This window comes from Sinohyriopsis cumingii, chromosome 19 (genome assembly GCF_028554795.1).
Source record: "Sinohyriopsis cumingii isolate HCF-2022 chromosome 19, ASM2855479v2, whole genome shotgun sequence".
NCBI classification, from domain to species: domain Eukaryota; kingdom Metazoa; phylum Mollusca; class Bivalvia; order Unionida; family Unionidae; genus Sinohyriopsis; species Sinohyriopsis cumingii.
Window position 1 is genome coordinate 19,947,090 of NC_142979.1, and position 16,750 is coordinate 19,963,839.

Here is a 16,750-nt window from a genome sequence, read left to right on the forward strand (position 1 = left end):
ATTTCATCAACTTCTAAAGATTCTCCATCAGAAAAGTCCGAGTTATCAAAGTCATAACCTGTTTCATAATCAAAGTCCACACTGTGGTTTTCTAATAAAGAAACGCGATGTCTACAGCATTCTAAACTTGAATCAAACTGTACAAAACTTTTATTGTAGAATTCATACACGCAAGATCTATGTGGAATCACAGAGTTGGAATTGAAACTGATAACCCTTAGTCTCTTTTTATTTCTGGTTCTCCCCATTGCCACACCTAACTGACCTGGTGCAAAAATATTTGATGCATCAACTTCAACTCTATGTAAAGTCAATCCTTGTGCCTTGTGAATGGTAAAGCTGAAAGACAATGAGTGGAATTTGATGCCTTGTGGCTACAATCTTTTTATCAATGGTACTGTAAACAGTAAAATTTTCTCTTCCCAACTGAACTAAATTATTTTCAAAATCAACTGTCACAGAGTCTTCCTTCATTGCTACAACCTTTCCCTGTAAACCATTTACTAGTGCTGAGCTTAAGTTTTTGACCCACATAACTGGACAGCCGATTTTCAAGTGTAACACTTTTGGAACACACGTCTTATTGCACCGATTATTGTCACCCTCGTCTATTGACTGATAACACTTTGATACACCATCCATTTCCATACGTTTGCATGTATTGTATATTTCACAATCAAAGTTCCGTCCACAGTCTTTTTGGGTCATCTCCAGGGGGGAGAGGTCTCTGCAGCCTCAAGATCAAGTTTTTGGTATCTTCAGGGATTTCTCCCTTTGAAACATCATTGATAGCCTTTATGAAATCTAATTCATCTTATTTTATGACCTCATCAATGACAATTTTATGCCTAAATATTACTGTAAATATGGTAAATTTGAAACAATATTCACCCAAATCAGATGTCAACGGGTCAGGTACAGGCGGAAGCTGAAAAAAGTCCCCACTTGCAATAACTTGCATACCTCCAAAATATAAAGCTGAATGTTTAATCATTCTACATACATATTCAATTTGTTCAAAAAATTTCAGTGAAGGCATAGAAATTTCATCAATTATCACACAGTCTGTTTTCAAAATATTTTGTTTACATGAATCAAAATTTCATCAGTGAGATGTTTTCTATATAGTTCATCACTGTCATATCTACCATCACCAATCCCAGACCAGGAATGTACTATGCATCCTTTCACATTCAGTGCTGCAATGCATTTTGTGCCAGTTACACTGACGTTTTTACCTGCTGCTGACAATTTCTTTTGTATTTCCTTAACCACAAAACTTTTGCCCATCCCACGTTGACCTAACAAAATGATATTGTGGCCCTCTACAGCCTTTTCAACAGAAAATAACCGTGCTTTATTCATTTTACATTCAAAAACCACATACAGTGCTTAAACAAGTGAAGTTTACCAAAATAAAATAGCTCTCATTTACAAAGAGTAAATTGTTACATAACCAAATCCAATCACCTACCTCACATGGTTGGTTAAGTGCTGTTAGCTCTACAGGTCATAAAACATGTTAACATTTTGAATAAAATTTTGTGTATGGATATGTAAACTAGTGACATATAATTAATCAAGAATTAACCAAGTTAATCCTTTTGTTTTCTTGACAGTGAAACTCCTATATGAGATTCAATTTAGGGTTTGGGTTTGCAGACTAGTGACAAATAACTACACAAGAACTAATCAAGTTAATCCTTTTGTTTTCTTGACAGGGTAAATCCTATACAAGATTGGTAGTATTTAGCATACAGAGAAATGTTCACAAAGCAATCTATAACATTATCTAGATAACATGTCAGTTGAAATTCGGGTAATTACTTAACTATTTATCAAATAAGTCTACAATTATAAACAAAATCTTTCTTCACGCACAACCAGAGATCACCTATATAGCTATTCAGAAAGTGCTTAGAAAAAATTAAGGATAACAAACAGGACGTCGAGGAAAGCGGGCGTGCTTTTTGTGCGCTCTCAAGAAGGGCAAGTGGTGAAAATTTTGTAGACTAATTGCTATCTCTTGCTTTATTTTTTCTTTTGATTACATGTATTTATTTTTTTGGTGTTCGTATCCTGGCTGGGAAACGCTGCACAAATTGCATTTATGATTGAAATTTTCATTTACTGTGTTAATGACCTTCATTCCTGATAAAGATTGTAGGTAAAAAAAAAACTGTAGTAAGGGATTAGCGAATACCTTGCAAGCAAATCCGATAGGGCGTGACCGCCTTGGTTTTTTTTTTTGTTGATCAGGATAGTTTTGTTAGATAGGAAATCAACATTAGTGGTGTGCGACCTGCATTGTGTGATTACTGCTATGATCGGTTCAGTTGAAACTGAAACAATGCCCGCTAGAGCGGTACCGAGAAGGTCAAAATTAAATCAGTATTTTCACACAAGAGTAGAGGATAGGAAGTTAATAGTGTGCCACCCACAAGGGTGTCAGACACTTGACTTTGGTAACGCAGCATCAGTACCAAAACAAGGAGAAATCCTTATGGCTTTACATACAATGGGCGCTAATATTGGCAAAATAGATGGGTTACAAAACGGGGTGGGTGGGGGGTAAACAAATATGTGATTTACCCTAAACACCCAACCTCTTTACTAGAAATGGCATCTATTGAAATAAAGGGACTGACAGCGACAGTACGGAAGACAGAACCTTTCATGCGTGAAATTGAACCCAGGGCTACAGAAGTCCACATCATAGGCCTACCTCTCGAAGTCACAATTGAAGAAGTAGTGAGGAAAATAGAGGAAAAATTCCACGCCAAGGTTATCACCCATAAAGTGGCTACCATATGGGGTTTCGCACCAATAAAGTCTGGAATTATGGTGATCTATGTAGATAGGGAAGATGCAAAGAAAATGCCCATGTTCTCCTATGTACATGGATTTAGACTTAAGAGTTGGTATAAGGGGTCAGAGCACGACCGGAAATGCCCACGATGTTTCCAAACAGGGCATGGACCTAGAGAGTGCCCCTGCCCCGGCCCAGCAACACAGCCTGTAACATCCAATACAGCCACGTATGCGAGTAAAGCTGCTGCATCGGCAAATTCGCAGATGATAGACGCACAAGACCAGATACTAACCTTGATACAAAAAATCAGAGCAGAGAAAGAAAAGGAAGGAAGTAATGGAAAAATCAACAATGATGAGGAAACTGACACGGTTAATTCCTTACCAAGCATTGACTTGACGGAGATACAAGGAGATGAACAAAAAACACCAGAATCGGGAAACTATCTGAGCCCAAATAAAACGGGAAAGTTAAAGACTCCAGACAAGGAAGAGACTGTGACACTACGAAATAGATTCGAAGGTTTAAGAGAGGAAGAAATACAAGAGGAGAACCCAACATAAAAAAAAAACAGAAAATGCCCTGATAGGGATTAAACCATTAGCGTCATCTCCAATACCCAAAAGGATTATGAGTAAGAGGAAAGCGGACTCAGGCCTTGAATCTCCCCAAGAGAAAGAGGAGGAGGGGGCCAGAAATAATACACCAAATGCGGATCGAGAGAAAAACGTGACCATGAAGGTAAACACCAAACCCAAAAAGAAAAGAGCGGAAGGAAATGAGGAAGGAGAGATAGAAAACGAAACAGGAAGTGAACAGGAAAATGATGATGATGAAAATGGCGAAGAAGAAGATGATGAAAATTTTGAAACCGGAAACGAATACGATAGCGAAACACAAGACACACAAGACATGGAAACAAATAACGACACAACAGAAATCACAATTGACCAAACAAATAAGACAGAAAGCACTACCACAGGGGAAGAGACCTCTCCCAACAACACCACTGGGGGGGGGTTGAGACCAGTGCCCCCATTGAAGAAAAATAAATTCTAAATAAATCCTAAACCCACTTAAGGGAAACTAGTATCTAAAAGAGCTTATTAACAACCATTAATGCGGCAACCTGGTGGAGACAAAAATGGAAGGAAAAAACTTCCAAGTTTTGTCAATAAATGTAAACGGAGTAAACAAGGAGAAACTCTCAAAATTCGGAGAAGACTTAAATTACGACATATTATTTATGCAGGAAACACATAATGGGTTTACAAATGATATAAAAGCTTATTTTGAGAACCACCTAAATGGGATACTAATAACAAACGATTATGAAGGAGAAGCTACAAGAGGGGGAGTGGCAACCCTTATAAAAATAAACGGGGGATTAACTGGGAAATGATAGAAGAGGGAAAAGATTTTAAAAGTAGACTAATTCATACTGTAATTGAAAAAATATATTTTATAAACCTGTATATGCCTGCAAATAAGTACCACAAGCACGAATTCCTGAGGAAACTATAAAAATACTTAGAAAAATATGCTATGGAAAATGTTATACTAGGAGGGGACTTGAACTGGGTATGGGACAATATAGACAGGGAAGGGGATTTAACAACCAACGATATGAGGTTCAAACCAGAAATGAGGATTTTATAGAAAAACATAAATTTACTGACGTTTATAGACGATTAAATATGCCTCGGAAGGAATACACATTTGAATTTAAACTTAATAACGGCAGTAGACTAGACAAGTTTTATGTACTAACTATGATGAAAAAACACAGAGAAGCAGGGATAACATATTTTAAAGTTTCCGACCATAAACTAATATATATAAGATTGAAATTTAAAAATAAAAGCCACTGGGGCAAAGGAAGTTGGAAGCTAAACAACAGAATATTAGAAGACCCAGAATTTGTAAAAGAAATGAAAAAGGAAATAAAAATTTTCTTGGAAAAAGAAAATAAGGATATAATTAGTGAATGGGACCTTTTAAAAATTAAATTTAAAAAAATGCAATTAAAATATCACAAATAAGAAATAAAAAACTGGAAATGGAACTGGAAGCAATCGGACTACAGCTAAAAAAAACAACACAACAGAACTAGGCAAACATTTAAAAGATAGACCTAATAAAATTATAGAAGAAAAGTGAAGCGGTAGGGAAATAAGAGCAGGAAAATATACCCATTTATATAAAATGCAGAGGGGTTATACAAACGTGAAGAGTTTTTTTTTTTTGGGGGGGGGAAATCATGGATAGTTTAAAAATAAATGGAAATAAGCGTACAACAGACAAACAGGAAACTGTACAGTACATTAAGGAATTTTGCAGTCACTTATATACATCACAGGAAATTGTAAATACGGAAATAGAGGAATATCTACAAGAAATTCAGTGCGAGATGATATGAACAGAACATAACGACTTGTGTGATGATTTCATCTCGCAAGAAGAAATTGTGAGAAGCATCCAAAATCTCACTAAAGGAAAATCCCCAGGTGGAGATGGACTCACCACGGATTTCTATATGAAATTCTGTGGTGAGTTGTCGCCCATATTATAATGGTTATACAACAATATACTACTTAGAGATGATACCATGACAGAAAGTATGAGGGAAGGGGTTATAACTTAATATATAAAGGGAAGGGAGATAGGGAAGATCTTAAAAATTGGAGGCCCATCTCCCTCCTAAATACGGATTATAAAATATTAAGTAAAGAACTAGCGGATAGAATAAAGAACGGAATGGGAAAAATTATAAACAAAAACCAGACATGTGGACCGAAGGACAGAGACATCCAAAACAATAGTTTGAGCATTAAAACAATTATAGAATATATAAATGAAAGCGGACAAAAAGCTGCTATGGTACTTTTTGATCAGGAAAAAGCTTTTGACGATTGGAACACAACGATATACAGAATGTGCTAGAAAAATTTGGTTTTTGGAAACAATTTCCGGAAATGGACTAAAATCCTGTGCAATAAAATAACCTCAAGAGTGCAGGTAAATGGAGCAAAGACGGGTAAATTTGATATTAAAAGATCAGTGAGGCAAGGCTGCCCACTATCTATGTTATTATACGTAATATCAATTGAAATTCTAAGTATAAAAATTCAACTAAACAAAGACATTGAAGGTATAAAAGTTCCCAATGTAAAAGAAGAAGTAAAAATGCTGCAACATTCTGATGATTGCACTAACTTTATAAGGGATCAAAATTCCTTTAAACACCTAATCAAGGAATTTGAAAAATTTGGAAAGCATCAGGATCCCAAATCAATCATGACAAAACTGAAATCCTAAAAATAGGAAACTGGAGGGGAAATCACTCAGGATTACCCCACATCTAATCAGAGAAAAGGTCAAAGCATTAGGAATCTATTTTGGAGCAGGCGTTGAGAAGGAAAACTGTAAAAAAAAATGAAAGAAGCAATTGGAAAAAAATGTGAAAAGCTGGGCACTAACGCCGTTATGCCTTATGGAACGAGCCCAAGTGGCAAAAACATATATATACGCTAGTACTTACTGTATCTTACAATCAACAGATATAAGCAACGCGACACTAAATACAATCGATAATAAATTAATCGACTTTATTTGGGATTTTAAAATGCACTATATAAATAAAGAAACATTATATAGGGCCGGGGGGGGGGGGGGGGGCTAGCACTGCCTAGCCCCATACTACTGAAAGTTACAAATATTTTAAACATATTTAAAAGGATACAAGTAGAACCCCAGTCACCATGGGAAGGAATTTACATATACTGGTATGGATTTACATTAAGAAACGGAATGGATATATATGAAAATAATAAACTTACCAAGAAACTAGAAATACCCAGAAAATTTAGAAATATCAAAGAGCTATTGCTTAAATATAGGGATGTAAAAGATCTTTGGGAAATAGAGGAGAAATTAACGTACAATTGGGTAAGAGAAGACATTACAAAGAATCTAAAAAGTAAAGTAGAGAAAGAAAGCTTACACATAAACTGGAACAGAGCATGGGGGCACTGGACAAAATTAGGCTTCCTAAAAATTCAAAGCCTCTCCTTCAAATACATGCACGAAATAATAGTAATAGGAAGATAGGGTTTAAAAGGGGGTGCGATAGGGGCAACGATACTATCCCCAGTGGATAGTTACCCAAAAGGGACATACCCCCCCGGCTAATGTTTAAACTTTTGGGAAATTTAATAGTAGTATATCAAAATTCATGATTATTTTATATAAAATTGATGTGAAAATTACTTGATTTTAAACAAGGGGGACAGGGACACCACCTATGGGGAAATGCGAGATAATGACGCTGTGGGGCTATGTCACATGGCGCTACGCGAAGTGAACAGGCCCACGAAAGAGTCCGGAAACACAACCCCTATAGGTGACATCAATACGTACAAACCAACAAAACAAAGTTTATATCCCTCTAGAAATACTAACATCAGTATAGCTCCCGTACTATACTACGTACCCCCAGGCCTTTAACACCTTCTATAGGATTCTATTATCTTCCTCATATACATATATAAAAAAAAAAAATAATTTTTTTTTATCTTTGGCAACTTAATAAATTAAAGATAACCTGCTCGAGATGGTAGAAGTACAATTAATAAAAAAAAAGTATGGACCCCACTTCGAGCACAGTTAATCTCATGATAAAAAAGCGAGAGCGAACACAAAATAGCACACATATAAACCGCTAGGGTTTTAATTTATATAACAGTACATCGCTGACTCGCCAAAATTCCAAATTGCCACAAATCTCCTATTGAGATCATTAGTCATAGGAAAAGATGGGACAACTGGGTACTGGAATTTGATCAATAATTTGCTGCCCCAACATAAACACATATATAGCAATCATATCATATAGCATACACATATAGCACACATGGGACATAGGGCGACCCCTAGCAAAGGTCAGCTTGTACGAAGTAGGGAAGGAACTCCGAGGAGGTGATAGAAACCATTCTCGGATGAACTTCCCTATAGATACACTAGGGACTTTTTTTAAATACCCCAACAAATTTCAAAATTCTTTTTATAAAAATAACACATACAACACACCTTTGGGGGAAACAATAACACATAAACAATTTCCACTTCTTTGGCTGGGGGGGGGGCGGCATCTGTCTGGTGCCCCCTCCAAAAAAAAAATAAAATTGGAAAGAATTAAAAGTACTTAACATGTCGAGAAATGTTGTCAAATATTTTCCCGGAAAATTTCACATCTTGAGCACATGTAACGATCGGAACAGCGAAACGACTTGACAGACAATACCGTGGATATTCCGATTGCATATTTGCCGGGTTAAGCCAACATGTAGCGATTGAAAGCGATGTTTGAAAAGGTTCATTCACTGAAAGAACCAATCACTGAAGCAATCACGATCAAATCGCATTCACTCCGAAGTAGACCGGAAGTTGATCACCGGAATTATTATCAGTGTGTTGAATACACGAAGCAACGAATAAACTTTTCGCAAAATTGGCACTTCGGAATCAGTAAGGTTACATAAGTGGTAATGGATGAAGGCGTGGAGTGTCTTCTTTACAGTGGTGTACGTTATGAGTGACTGAATGCGCAAATAGTATCGGAAAAATAGATCGGAGTCATCAAGGGGTCAGATCTGACCGGCGAGAGTTAGTTACCTTGTGTTAATTGGTGAGTGTACACATTAGTTTACCCCGGAATCAAGTGCCTTTGTGTTGATACAGGTAAAATAACCCAAATCGAAACATTCTTTACAATACAATGCAAGCAACAGTTCGCAAGTACGTTTAAAACCTTTGCTCTGTTTGCAAAGATACCACGAAATTCGAAGTTGTTTATGTTCCCAGGTCTTAACAGGGGACTACCTATTTTTATAGGCCAATGTCATATCAAAAGGTATGCGTTGAGAACATATAATGGTTAACATGACTGTTCAGAAACAATGTGTTTATGTTACGGAATGTCTTGAAATAATTGGGTATTCTATTCACAAGTATGGCGTGAGAGAGACTGATTAAAACAAGTATTGTGGGACACGTGTGGAACTTTGAACTAAGTGACAGTACTTATCCCATAGGCTGGTGTAAGACAGAAGCAAATTTATTGGAAATAACAGACACCACAAAAATTCGTCCCAAAACAAACCAATACATTTTTTACGTATCTGAAGTACATGCAGCTGGTGCTGTTTCTGAGCAGGAAAAGGAAATGTTTCTAGCATGAATGAAATAACGAGAGAGAGAGAGAGAGAGAGAGAGAGTGTGTGTGTGTGTTTCGCATGTTTAACGTAGCTTAAAAAAAAAAATTCCAGTCATATCGCTACGGTGTCTGCAGTGTGGCAAATTAAAGTGATGTCTAGCACTGTGGCATCATGCCGCAGACATGTAGCATCATGTCCCTCTCAGTCACATTATCCTGACACCAGGCGGATCATTCCTTACACTAACCTCTTGATGGTGAGCGCCTAGCGAGGCTGCTGTAAGTACCATTTTTATGTCTTTGGTATGACTCGGCCGGGATTCGAACCCGCGGTCTCCCGCATCTGAGGCGAACGTTCTAAACATTAGGCCACAGGAGCGGTAAAGAGAGAGAGAGAGTACAGACTGAAGCAGCAGAACATAGAATATACCGTTAAAAAAGAGATAATGGTATTGATGCGCTCTGACCAACAGACCCAAAAATAGACGCTTTGACAAAAAAAGCACACCTACCGCACCCTCGAAAGAAAAACCACGAATGCCGTTAGGAGTTGATTTGCTTTCTTGAAATAATGTTTAAAAGACACTTTGATCTGTATGAATCTGTGCTTCGCTAGCAAAGTATTTATGACAAGGTATCTTGAACAAAACTACAGAAGTACATGCAAACCTGTAACAAAATTAAGCGTTGTTTTAGCGAGCTTAAAACTTGTAAAGACGTATATATATATATATATATATATATATATATATATATATATATATATATATATATAATCGTTTATACGACTTAGATATCCTTTGAACGACTTTTTAAACTCGTTTGAACGACTTCTACATTCACTAAAACGAGATTAAAAGTAGAATTTATAAATTACTAATTCGTATAGGCGAAATTAAATATCGTTTAAGACAAAGTTCGTCCAGTTTAAACGGTTTAAAATACTTAATTGCTTATTGTTAGATTATTCTAATAATTATATATCCACCTTAACTTTTTCTTTCCCTTCTTCAACAAATACAAATGTTTAATTCACAGATATACGGGGATTGTGCATATAAATAGCTGTTATTAAGTTTATATAGTTACGACTCTGTGGTCTTATATTTAGTAGCAGAAAAAAGTGAAACCAATACATTTTGTGTAAATTCAACAAACCAACAATTTATTTCCCTAGAATACGAAGTGAAAAGTTAAAAGGAACCTACTGTATTGTGAACTGAATCACATATACTCCTAAATGTTCTATCACAAGTCCAAAAAATATAGAATATTCCGAATGAATTCCAAGTCTTGAATTAACTAATGTACCAATAGTCTTGAATGTGCCGACATAGCAGTAGCCTTGAGGTATCACGATGATATAGTCCAGAATGTCTTTAAATGAATTCGCAATAATCCCAAATCCCAAAGTGGTGTTTTAGTCCACAATGTAAATCAGCACTTTGTAATTCAAATGAATAATTTAAATAAATGATTCCTCTCAAATTAGATCGGAGCACAAATAAAATCTCTGATCATAGAGACCCAAAGACTGATATTAAGATACGAATAAATAATTACCCACCCAGTCCCTTATATACAGACTGTCACCTGACTCATGAAAGCAAAATGCCAGGGCCAGGCCATGAACTTAAAGTAAACATCATGACAAAAATCAGGAAGACAATATAATTTCTCAGGGAACATCAAGGTCCCGAACTCAGATCGAAGTAAAGGTATTGTTTGCAAATTATTATTATCTTAAATTATATTCTAAAATTATGGGCAAAAATTAGCTATGTATTATGTTGCTTACAAAAGTTAAACATGCTGTATGAATATATATATATATATATATATATATATATATATATATATATATATATATATATATATATATATATATATATATATATATATATATATAGTTTTATTAATCAGTGAAGATAAAACCTTTAATAACAGCGGCGTCAGCCCTTGCACTTTTGTTTCACTTCCAAATCAAATGAAATTTACGATTAAAAATTGAATTAGCAGCTTAGTTAAGATTATTCAAGTTTCATTCCGTGTCGGTTATACAAAAATTCCTAATCATCCAGATAAATACATTTCCTAAAGATCCTGCGGAGATATTTACTTAACGTGAAAATATTAGATTTGAAAACGAGAGATTAATTCTTAGTAGAGATTAGAAATGGAGAACACTTATGAACCCAATTTAAACGTTCTTCCGCACGTCATGGTTTGGTTGTTTGGTTCACCTAACTAATACAGATATGGATCAACATAACATGCAGTTCATGTCGTTGTTTGCTTTTATTAAATAGATAACACTGAATTAAATGAAGTGCAATAGACATTTTATGAAGCAATAAAAGATATCCCCATTTATCCAAATCGTCTGCACTTTATTTATGGTTCTGGAATGAAAATACTACGCACACATCCAGTGACATATTTCCGCACAGGCCGACAAGAGCCAGACCAAGGGCGGTAGATTTTACTTTGCGGCAAAATTATAGCGGTATTTATTTATTCAAGTTTTCATTTAGTTAGTTAGTTTGCTCTTGCACCGGGAGGTACTTCAAAATGGGTATTTGGGACGCAGACATCTGCATTGATTTGTTTTCTCACCATTACAAAATGGAGACGCCTTTAAGAGGCCTCCATTGCACCATATTATCCGAATATATAACAACTTATTAAACGACAAAATAAACGTCTTTTGGAGGTGGGGGGTACAAAGGTATATGCAACTCTGAATTGATAACAGATACCCGTTGATAAAACTTACTTTAACCATAATATTAACTTTAACTGACACATCACATCGACTATCCAGACCACTGTTTACAACGGGGAAACGATATAAATTTGTTTTAGCGATTTATCTTTCAGTTGAAGTACATACGCTTACAAAAATTGGTCCAGCGATCTTTCTTCAAAACCTCTTAACCAGCTTATATATGCAAGTATTTTAAACATTGTTATTCAGTTCCCATGTTTAAAATAAAAATCTCGAGGGATGAAAATCCCATGCTTTAACAGTTGATGAAGCCTCATTGCAGTTAAGTTTGTGCTGTTTTTACTTTTATTCATGTTGAATGTGATATAACACGCAGATGTCTCGCAAGAATAGCCACCCTGTCTCGTATGAATAGCCAAACTGTCTTGTAAGAATAGCCACCCTGTCTCGTACGATTAGCCGCCTTGTCTCCTACGAATAACCACCGTCTCGTACGAAAAGCCAAACTGTCCTGTAAGAATATCCGCCCTGTCTCGTACGAATAGCCAAACTGTCTCGTAATAACAACCACCCTGTCTCATACGAATAGCCAAACTGTCTGGTACAAATAGCAGCCCTGCCTCGTAAAAACAGCCAAATTATCTCGTAAGAATAGGCAAATTATCTCGTAAGAATAGGTGAATTCACGATCTGGTTTAACCAGAGATGCATCAAAGTGGAGGAAAGGAAACATGGTCTCGTACTGAAAAACTAGATAGCTTCGGCGCTTACACCTGTCTAAGAAAATAGACCTAAATTTATCTATGGTGATGATGCTGTTTAGAAAACTCTATAACCAAGGACCCGTCATTTTATTTCAGTTTGTATATTGCTTTGCATGTTATAGTACATGCTACATGTTATAGTACGAAGACATAATCAGGAGTAAAAAAGAACACGTATTTATCAGCTATGCTCGTTTCAATACTACTTTTTGCGGTCTAGAATGAATTACATCTATTGCAACATTTATTTCTAGTTCATAATAACTCGCAAAACCATACGCAATTTCAATCACATTCTCAAGATAGGACCGTATAATTCACAGTAGGAATCATTCTCAAAGTGGGCGAAGAATCCCTCTAAAATATTCACTTATGCATGTAATTAAACAATATATATTTCATTCAATTTTTGTTTTTTACAATTTTATATTTTGCTCTTTTGTTGAAAAACAGCAATATGCATTCGATTCTTTAAAACAATATGGTTTTAAGATCTCTAATAGCTAATATTTGTTTAAATTACAAGTCATCTTGGTTTCAATCAACAAAACCGCTAAAGCCAATCCAATCACGCCTACTCATAAGAAAATGTTATAAAAACTTTTACTGTTAGCTAAGTTTCATATTAAGTCGTTACACGTATTACCATATTTATCATAATATTTGAAATAAATTCAGATGAACTTAAAAGTTCCTCAACTTTTTCCTTTAAAAAAATATAAAATAATTATACTTTTCTATAATAGAACATTTTCCTGGTGATTGTGTAGATCGTAAAGCAGAAGCCAATGGGATTGGTGTAATGTAAAACGATTGCATGTTTAACTTTCTGTGAATCACGTTGTGTCTGCGTTATAGAAGTTCATCGGATTCATTTAAATAGTGATTCATAATGCTTGGCTTGAGACGGAATGACGGTCAATAGGAATCTTAAAAAAGCGAGCACTCATTGAGATCTGACTGTAGATGGGAGGACTTTGGGAATTCCGCACATATAAACATTTAATCTGTGTTCATTTTACGATATGAACTATGAAAATACATTTTATATCACCAGAACGTTTTTTTTTTACAACTTCATTTCTTAATAGCTTTCACCCATCTAATGGCGAATTAGACAATATTTATGGAAATAAAAATGTGTCGAATTCTCTTTTACAGTATGTTCAGGAAACAAGAGTGGGCTTGCCACATACAAACCCGAAATAGGTTTGAGGCAGTTTGTGTGTCTCTGAGTCATTAGTCATGACGTAATTACGTCTGACTTTTAATGGAACTATATTGTGACCGAATCTACTCCGTGTTGATCATTTGACTCCGGAAGAGCCTATACTTATTCATACATACAGTATCGATGTGATTTGTTCTTAACATCTTTGTATACATGTGGTTCCGAATTTAAATCACGTAATGAATGAATTAGTTGTGTATATGAATATTCAATCAAAGTACGTTATTTACCCAAAAGTACAACAAAAAGTTCCACTTATTCCCCACCCACAATTTAAAGTAAATATTTTTCAAGAGACTCGATTAATTGTAGTTACACATTCTTTCCTGGTCAATATGAAATGGTCATTTTCAGGGTTATCTTAATAATCACAGTGAAAAAGTAAAATTAAGAAACTGGTAAATTAGCTGTAGTGGCCATTACAGCATGCATCATATTGAAAACAAACTTGATTCGTTTAGACAATATTGTCTTTCTTCTTCTCCCTACGATTTAATTTAAATTATGTAATAGATTATCTAGTAATGTTCAAGAAATAATTCTGTACATTACATGTTCAAGATATTTACGGAAATAACAAGTTAAACAATATAAATAACTTAACCACACACGACCAAACACCACATTATGGATAATAATACAATAATCAAATAAAAAATTTAAAATGACAAAAGAACATATTGAGCAGAGGACTCTGAAGGACGAAGACACGCCTCCAATTATAACTTCTGAATGGACAATACAATGAAGGACCATTATTCCTTTTTTGCTGGCATACTGGTGTAATGCCATACAGCCTTAAAAATCTTGTAGCTATACATTTAATGGAGACGAATAAAAGTGGACATCTTTATTAATATATCTGTACCTTAATTAAAAAAATAGAAAAAATGCATGATTTCATCTAAAATGAGAGAAAACGTAAAATATTGAACAAAGTCTTTCAATTCGAACATGTGATTGATATAAGAGAAATTAGGTACAGCCTAAATTCCAAAGACATCTGTTTCAAGTACGTATTATATCACAATATATACTTGTTGATAAAGGTGTTGACAGTCCATTATATCGTATATGGGTTTCAGAAAATCATCAAAGAAGAAGAACACAAAAAGGAATATATTAAAGTTTTGTATGTTTACTAGATGAAAGCATCAGAGATTCCAAATTTCTATTTGAACCTTTCATATACATATTCAGATTACTGACGCATCATTTTAAAAAATGCTAACCAGGCCAAATATTAGATTATTCATCTGAATATGTCACAGTATGGTTTTAAAATATAGATTACAGAGTTAGACGGAAATTCTAAGGACAGGCAGGTTACTCTTGAACGCGATTAATCATGCCAGTGGGATTTTATTCGCGTGTTTGTCCCTATTAACTAAGCGTTGTTTGATGGATAAAATTTACATGCGTTCAAAGTAGTAAGAATAGGTATACCCACTGCAATACATAATTCAACAGAATGGAGTTTTTCAATAACTGCACGTCATCGGCAGTGAAATAAAATAGTCCTTATCAATGTATATCGTGTCGTACCAATTTTCTGTTGCTCTTTATAACATTTTAATGCATTATTTGGAACATCAATTGATGGCCAAACATTACCATTTCTTGATATCTTAAGATATTTTTTGGCAAGTGCATTTGATGCATATTGCCAGAATTTACTGGTCAGCATTGTAGTTGCAACTACTTGCATTTAAAGACCGCCTCTGCAAAGGCCCTGTTTCGTGGTCCTTTTTCTGTCTACATGTAAATCGGTATGCATTTATCTGTATATAAAAAACGTCTGTTTATAATGACCACTTCTAGATGGTCTCCATGAATGTTCCTTGTACACATTTGACTTTATTTATGAACGGGCATTCGAGTAATCTAATCCACAAGTAAATAATATTGCTTCAAAACGAAAACTGTTTTATAGCTTCCAATCGGTCGACAGGCATTTTGATTTATCTTCAAATACCTGGATAAATGGCAGCAATTCAGATGTATTCAGTATGAGTTATTGATAATAACGGCATTGTGGATCGGAGATACAACACTCGAACGCTTACTGAATATTAATTACAACAGGGCTATATCAGTCTCCTGAATCGTCGGCACAAGGCTTAATCGTAATCGATCAGTATACCAGAGTAATCACCAAATTCATCCCAATGAAAGTCATTTACGTGTTTATTCAGGATGGTATTTGATAACGACGAATAAAAAATATCTTTTCAGGAGTATTACATGACCTAAAAACAAAATATTTCACTTAACAAATCATATGTTACGCTTTTTACTGCGAATGTACGAGTCTTGGACCGCTGGCCTAACCAAATACTAGTTTTAATGTTTAGGTTTTAGTCCCTGTCACACACGCACACACACACACACACACACACACACACACACACACACACACACACACAGGGAGAGGACTAAACGGAATACAGACTGACCGTAGGAGGTTAGTTGTTGTAGGGTTTAGCGCCATTTTTCAGCACAAGATAGGCTATACATGGCGGCCTGTATAAATGGTGGAGGAAGAACCCGGGAAAACCCCCACAAAGAACAAACGACCCACGAGAAGCTACTGGCAAGCTTTCTCACATACCCACATTGGCCAAACATGAGACTCGAACCTACGCAGACAGAAGTGAGATGGCAATGATCCGTAACGGCAAGCGCTTTAGACAACTCAGCCACTCGGGGCCCCCGTAGGAGGTCAGTATATGAGGATATGAGGATCTGTGGTTATGAATGGAACATACACGTTTCTCTAATGGACAAATGCGTCTTGCTTTGAGAGAAAAAAAAATAGTTTCCTAAAACATGCTCGTGTGATAACAGGCTTCCAGTTAACTTCATTTTTGGTCGAAAATGGTGGAGGCAGTTGACTTAAAAAAGATACTTTGTAACTTTAACATCGAAAGTATGACTACGCTCCAGAGAGAAGTCATTACAGGTGTATTTGAGTTAAAAGTATTAGTACCAACACGGACCG